This window comes from Vombatus ursinus, unplaced genomic scaffold (assembly GCF_900497805.2).
Source record: "Vombatus ursinus unplaced genomic scaffold, bare-nosed wombat genome assembly UNPS02009573.1, whole genome shotgun sequence".
NCBI classification, from domain to species: domain Eukaryota; kingdom Metazoa; phylum Chordata; class Mammalia; order Diprotodontia; family Vombatidae; genus Vombatus; species Vombatus ursinus.
Window position 1 is genome coordinate 3,180,733 of NW_020949351.1, and position 7,265 is coordinate 3,187,997.

Below are 7,265 nucleotides of genomic sequence, written 5' to 3' on the forward strand. Positions count from 1 at the left end.
AACTATGGGTATAAATGGGACAAACTCAGTGAATCACAGAAACAATTAATAATTTCATTAAAGATAATGACAAAAATGTGACAACATAGCAACATTTGTGAGATGTAACCAAAGCAGTACTTTGAAGGAAATTTATATCTCTAAACACATCAGTAAAAGAGAAAAGGAACAGATCAATGAATTAGGTATACAACTGACAAAAAACCTAGAAGTAGAACAATTAAAAAATTCCCAAGTAATACCAAAATGGAAATCTTGAAAATCAAGAGAGATTAATAAAATTGAAAGTAAACAACTCCATTTAAATAATAAATAAAACTAAGAATTTTTTTATGAGATAAAGCAAGAAAATAGATAAATTATTGGTTAATTTGATTTAAAAAAAGAAAGATGGAAACCAAATTAGCAGTATTAAAAATGAAATTAATTTTAAATTTGAAAATTTTAAAAATTGTAATTTTAATTTAAATTAAAAATTAAAAGCATGGGTACACCACCAATAAGGATGAAATTAAAACAATTATTAAGAGTTATTTTGCTCAATCATATGCCACTAAAACTGATAATCTAAGAAAAATGGATGAATATAAATTGTCCAGATAAACAGAAGAAGAAATTTAATATTTATATAACACTATCTTGGAAAAATAAATTCAACAAGCTGTCAATGAGATACCTATGAAAAGCATCCAGAAAAAAAGATGAATTTACCAAATAAAGAATGATTGATTCAACAGTATATAAACTATTTGAAAGAAATAGCTAAAGAAGGAGTTTTATTGAATTTCTTTTATGACACAGCTAGACTTTTATCACCTAAGGTAAAGAGAGCAAAAACAAACAAACAAAAAACTACAGCTAATTTCCCTAATGGATATTTGTGCAACAGCTTAAAATAGAATACTGGCAAGGTGACTAAAACAATATATCACAAAGATCATACACTGTGACTAAGGGTGTGGGGTTTATCAGAAATGCAGAACTGGTTCAATATTAAGGAAACTATAAGCAGCATTGACCATTTCAATAGCAAAAACAACAAAAATCATTTGATTCTATCTGTAGTTGCAGAAAAAGTTTTTGGCAAAATGCAACATCCATTCCTATTAAAAAACACTTGAAAGCATAGAAATAAATGGAGCCTTTTTAAAAATGATAAGTAGTATCTATCTAAAACCAAGAGCAAGCATTATGTCTAAGGAAGATAAACTGGAACCCTTCCCAATTAGATCGATGGTGAGGCAAGGATAAAGAAATATAAAGAAATACAAAGGATAATTGTGATACATAGTACCATCTTTATGCACATAAGAATAGCTCCTGAGGTGCATTTACTTAATTCTGTTTTCTTCCCTTTAACTACTTCCTGTCCCTTTCTTCAAGCCAGTGTCCTCCCAGGCAAGGGTAAACTAAAAATTGAGTTTTGAATGCAAGGTATTTTTTTCCCCATAGTGCTTAATGTTTGTGTGTGTGTGTGTGTGTGTGTGTGTGTGTGTGTGTGTATGTGTGTCCTGAGTATCTCTTGCTTCAGGTAAGTTTAGGCCCTTGGGCAGATTGAAACAATTATCCACGTAATTATAGACGCCCTTATGATTATTCCTGAAGAACAACTGATGCAATACAATAAATTTGATTAAGTTTCCCCTTTACATTGATTGCATTTGTAAGCAAATACTCAACTATTAATTCAATTTAATTCAACACATTTTATTAAGTACTTACTAAGTTACAAGAACAGTGCTAGGATCTCGAGTTTAAGAAAAACAATAAAACAGTCCCTGCCCTCATAAAGCTTACAACATACTCAGTTATGTAAATACCAAGTTTATACAAAGTAATTTCAAAGGAGAAAGAGGGTGAATAAATGGGACATTATGACTTTTATTTTCATTTTGTACTTTATAATAAGCTCGCTGGATCAAGTATTGCATATCTAGAACTAAAAATAAACTCTGAGGATATCTAATCTAACTTATTGAAAATATTGTTATGGGATGCTTTCATTAGGCTATATATATATATAATATATGTGTATATATATATTACATATGTATGTATGTATGCACACACACATACACATATATGTATAGGAAATATTAGATTTAGGTGTCATTAACTGTTTGACCCATTAACTACAGTAATCTTTTCCAGTGACAATTCAACCCTGGGGCCAGGACTGGCCAGGAGAGGCTAGGATCAAAAATATTAGTCATTCAAGTCAGGCAATAAGCATTTGTTAAGTGTCTACAATATACTAGGCACTATGCTAAGCATTGGGGTTACAAAAATGCAATCCAGACAGAAGAATACAAAGGGAATCATCTGGCAAATATTTAGGTACAAAGCAGAAGTCAACTTGGATACAAGGAAACATACAAGCAGTAGAATTTGTACCATAATCTAGATTAGGTTGGTAGGACCATTTAAGTTAAAGTTAGCCACAAATAATGATTAATGCTAGAATATGTGGTGGTATCTACCCTAATTTGAAGACCACATTAGTGGGGAGAAAAAGATGAGTATAATCCATGTAAACTCTGAAAAGTATTATCCCCACTTGTGACTGAGAATAAGGCTGTATCTCCCCCTCAAGATTCCAGGGGTATACTTTTAGATTCTAAAGTTTCTAAAGCCAATCTTATAAGTTTAGAATAATTTTTAAAATCTAGCCTTAATTAACTTTTAGTAAGGTATATTTTTTTGATTTTGTAAAGGTGGCATGGTGGCAGGGGAAGAGCTCAGAGCAGTTGGTGAGGTTTTGGGGAAGATGCCCATGGCTACAGAGTGAAAGAGGACACATGGAATTGAAGGACATAAAGAGTTGGACATTACTGAAAGATTAAACAGCAAACCTCCCCCTACAGAATCAACTCAAGGAAGGCTTGCAAACATTTCGAGACAAAAATAACAACTAAACTTGTTCTCTCCATGGACAATTGTGTTTATGTCATGCCTCAGGAGCCATTAGACTGGAAACATTCTGGAACCTGAGGCTCAGAGAGGATATATCACTTGCCTAGAGTCATATAGCTACAGCTGTTTCCAGGAATGCTTTCTGAAACATATCTCTATGGAATTGCCTACTGGTCTGATAACCACCAGGCTTACCCTCCTAGTGATGAACAGGTTGCTGAGAAAAGGCAACAGAAATGAACTCTACCAGTAGTATTCCTTGTTCATCTGCAGATGAAGTACAAGACAAAGATAAACATCTTCATTGGAGATGCAAGCCTCTTAGAAATTTTATTTCTTCAATCCATTCAAGAGAAAGCCAACATAGCAGGAAACAAAAAGTGACAGTGACAGAATTAAGTCACAATCCCCTCCTTTGAATGGTAAACTTTTGCTGGGGTTGAAGACTGTGAAGACTCCAATATGAGCAAAGAAATCTATTTGGCTCTTCCTTCTTGTTAAAGTATTTGCAAAAATGATAATGACTTATACTTTGCTGGGGGCCAAGTCATGACCATCAATTTATCTGCAACATATTCCACCTTGGAGAGCAACTTTAAATTTGACCCACTGTTGAAATCTTCAGAAATTCCTTTGCCTATGGAGGAATCTATTTAAACTCAATTGAGTGATATTTTGTAAACCCCTTCAAAAATATCCATCTTGCTAGAGAATAAATAGCATCAGGGACAAAAGTATTAGGCCACTTCAGAAGCCTTTTTCCAATGCCTTGATGAATGAATATTTGGAGCAGAAGATAATGGAGTTGTATCAATAGTATTTCATGGACACCGTTTTGCATGACAGTCCTCTTATTCAGATTCTAGGCTCAGAGCTCATCATAACAAGTGTGGATCAAATCAGTTTAAGATATCTCAGGAGAAAAACTCAGAGGCCATGAAGGCCAAGGTTATGGTTATTCACTGCTTCACAACTAACTAGTCTTCACTGAAGTCAACACCCCTACTTTACATGTTTCCCAATATAGCAATGTGAATCTATGAAAATGATATTTTGATTTTACAGTCAAACTCAAATCTGTATTCTATTTATTTTTTTTTCTGAAGAAAGAAAATAGGCAGTAGGAGTGTTAGGTTCAAATCATGGTGTAGTTACATATAATGTGTCTCAGATATGTGGAAAGAAAGATGAAAAGGATGACAGTAAAAGGAAGAAAGAATACCAGGAAAAAATAGCCAATTGTTTTAAAGAACAAGTACAGCAATCAAACAAGATAAAACAACTGAACAAAAAAGAAAATAAATGTCAAGCTTATATAATATTTCAAGAGAAGGAAAATAAGTCAATGGTTGAAGGAAATCAAAACCAAAAAAAAAGTTCTCAGTTTCCAAGTTAAGGACTATCTGTTTGTATGTTGCCTAGGAATATTTTCTGGTGGGAAGGGGTTTAAGATAGGGCATTGGGGAACAAAGAAAATTATAGAAAACTGCTAGTAAGGGAGTAGGTTAACATGGTATCTATTGCAAAAGAAAGAATGAATGAAAGAAATGAAGAAAGAAAAAAAGAAAAAAAAACACTCCTGTGGAGGTTTAAATTTTCCAAATTATTAGAATGGGTATATTTATATTTGTGCTTGTGTTTTTATTTTTTCCTCATTATTATCAGAAAATCACTTGGAGGACCATTCATCTAGAACATTTTTAGGTCTCTCTGAAATATTAAAGAAATATAGCATATCTGTAAAAAAAGGAATATTTACTAAAACACTGCAGTAAGAATAGTATTTTGTGAAGTTACATGCCATCCACCAAAAGTATAAGACACACTCTCCCACAAACAAATATATAGTCCGGGGGAAAACTGGTTCAAACTTGTAGAGCATGTAGCAAAAAGGTACAGCTATTGGGAGCTAAGAGGTCTTTTTTTTTTCCTTTTCATGAAGTACTCAGAAAATTCCCTTTATGAATGGTATACTTCACTGATATCAAACTCCAATTCCTGAAGGCTGCATAATGACTTTGAAAACCACAAATTAACATTATCTATATTGTTTTGTATTTTTATTTAATTTCTTAAATATTTCCATATTATTTTTTAATCTGGGTAAGCCTGCAATCTGGGAGTTGTTTTTCTATGGTGTTTTTGTTGGCCAACTTGTGGAGTCATGAATATAATACATCCAGGCCATACTTAGCTCTAAAGATATTGCTGTCAGCTTATCCAAGGATACCATTAGAATAACAATGGGAAGATGGGAAATTCAACATCCTCCTTATCCTTCAAAACTCAAAAAGCCCTTGTCCCATCAGAGTGGGTTAAGAAGAGACCTAGGCCAAGGCCAAAGCTAAGTCCTTGTTTCAACCACTTTAATTATTCTGGTTCTAATGAGTTTGATAATATATGGATAACCTCTAGGATGTGACAGTTTTCTTCAGACTGTGTAATAAAATTACTTTGCACTATCACTCCAATTTCAAGAACTGTTTACACTTAGCCTAAAACCTATCATTAATTGACTGAAACTAAAGCCTATGATTAAGATTAAATGTTTTCATTCTGTTAAGGTACCAGGGCATCTTATCGCTTTAAGTGGAATAGGGTGACTTGGCTAAATAAATTACCAAACCTCACCACTATGCTAGGAAGGTAGGCTAAGATTACTACCAGAGTTCATGATTTTAGCAGTACTTTAGGTGCTACCATCTCTATCAGGTAGTCTACAATGGTGGTATCAGACTCAAATAGAAATGGGGGATAATAAATTATGCATAAATATCCCTGTGGGATGCATATAGACTTAGAAAACCACTTGTGCTTTTATATATATTTCTTATTAATACAACAATACATTATAATTTGATAGGTAGTATGGTTTTAATATGGTTCATGCTGCACTTGAGACTGTTGTGGGCTATATGCTACATGTTTGACTCCTCTGGTCTCCAACATACTATGACACTGTTATGAAGAAACTACTGTGCTTATTTGAAGACATAGATGGGAGTAGTAGGGCAGAGAACTAGAAAAAAATCCATGTAAAAGTTTCAGTTATTTAAAATCATTTCCCCTTAATATTTTTCATATATGTTTATAATCATTAATATTGTATCTGCAGGGCTAGTGTCTGTTAAAATGGTGAGCAGAGTTTTAAATGCTAAGCAGTTAAAGGAGATAAGTATAGTTTAGCATAAAAGAAGAACAGACAATATAAGAAAAGACAAGAGTCAAGATACCAAATTTCTAGTTCTAAATAATTATATGTGTTTGTTGAGATAAGATACTTCACATTTCTGGTTTTAGTTTCTTCATCTAATAATGAAGATCATCACATGATAGGTTTACACTAGCAAGTCACTATGGTCTTTTCCAGCTCTAAAACTCTATGTCATGAGTATAGATATAGATCTATATAGATATGGATTGATCTAAGTAGATATATCTATATCTATAGATGTACATCTATAGATGTACATCTATAGATATAGATAATAGATAGATGGATAGATAGATAGATATTGGCTATGTATAAGAAAAATGTAAAGGGACAGAGCCACATGAGGGAGGAGAGGCATTTCTCTCTTCCCAACTCAAGACTGAAAGATGAGATGAGCTCTACTTTCAGGAAAGACAATTTGAAGCATTCTTCTAAAATATTCACTTTCTTATGAATGATTTAGATATCTTTTATTCTTTTCCTATTGTCCAATCCAGCTAGGGATGGTTTTGAGATAAGCAATTGGATAAAAGAATTGTTTTTTTTCCTCTAAAGAAGAAAATTCTGAAACAGTTCATTTTTCATGTTTCTTCTCCACTCTAAAAATCACTTAAGAAAGATGAAAGAATAGGGAGGGAAAACTGAGGCAATCATTTCAGAATGATTCAAGCTTCTTAGCAAAAAACAACAGAGCTTTTTCACTTAGCATGTAATTCATACCTTCCCTTTATAAGCTTTAGGTAGCAGTTTTATTAGTTATTCTGATGGAAGAGGATGAGGGATTTTATCATTATATGATACAATATCAGAATTTATTACTATTGCTGCTAATATAATTATAGTGCTTTTATTGGCCATGGAGCAAAGAGAATATGGAAACCTAAATACTCAGTAACTTGAATGATTAGGGCCCATTTTTGTATGCATGTGCCTAATCCCTTTCCCTTTTCAAAATATAAAATAAAATTTAAAAAAGCCACCAATGGAGACTTCCTCATTGGTCCTCTAAAGAATAAATATTCATTCATTATCTCTTATGGAAGGAAAAAAAAAAACTTTGGAAGCACCAAAAGAGAAGTCAATATATCTTTTTTTCTTTTCTTTTCTTTTCTTTTCTTTTCTTTTCTTTTCTTTTCTT

General features: G+C 32.7%; 1 pseudogene; it reads left to right on the forward strand.

Annotated features, from left to right (window-relative positions):
- The first annotated feature begins 3,048 nt into the window (after nucleotides 1-3,048).
- On the forward strand, nucleotides 3,049-3,956 carry LOC114035953 (annotated as a pseudogene).
- Nucleotides 3,957-7,265: the final 3,309 nt, after the last annotated feature.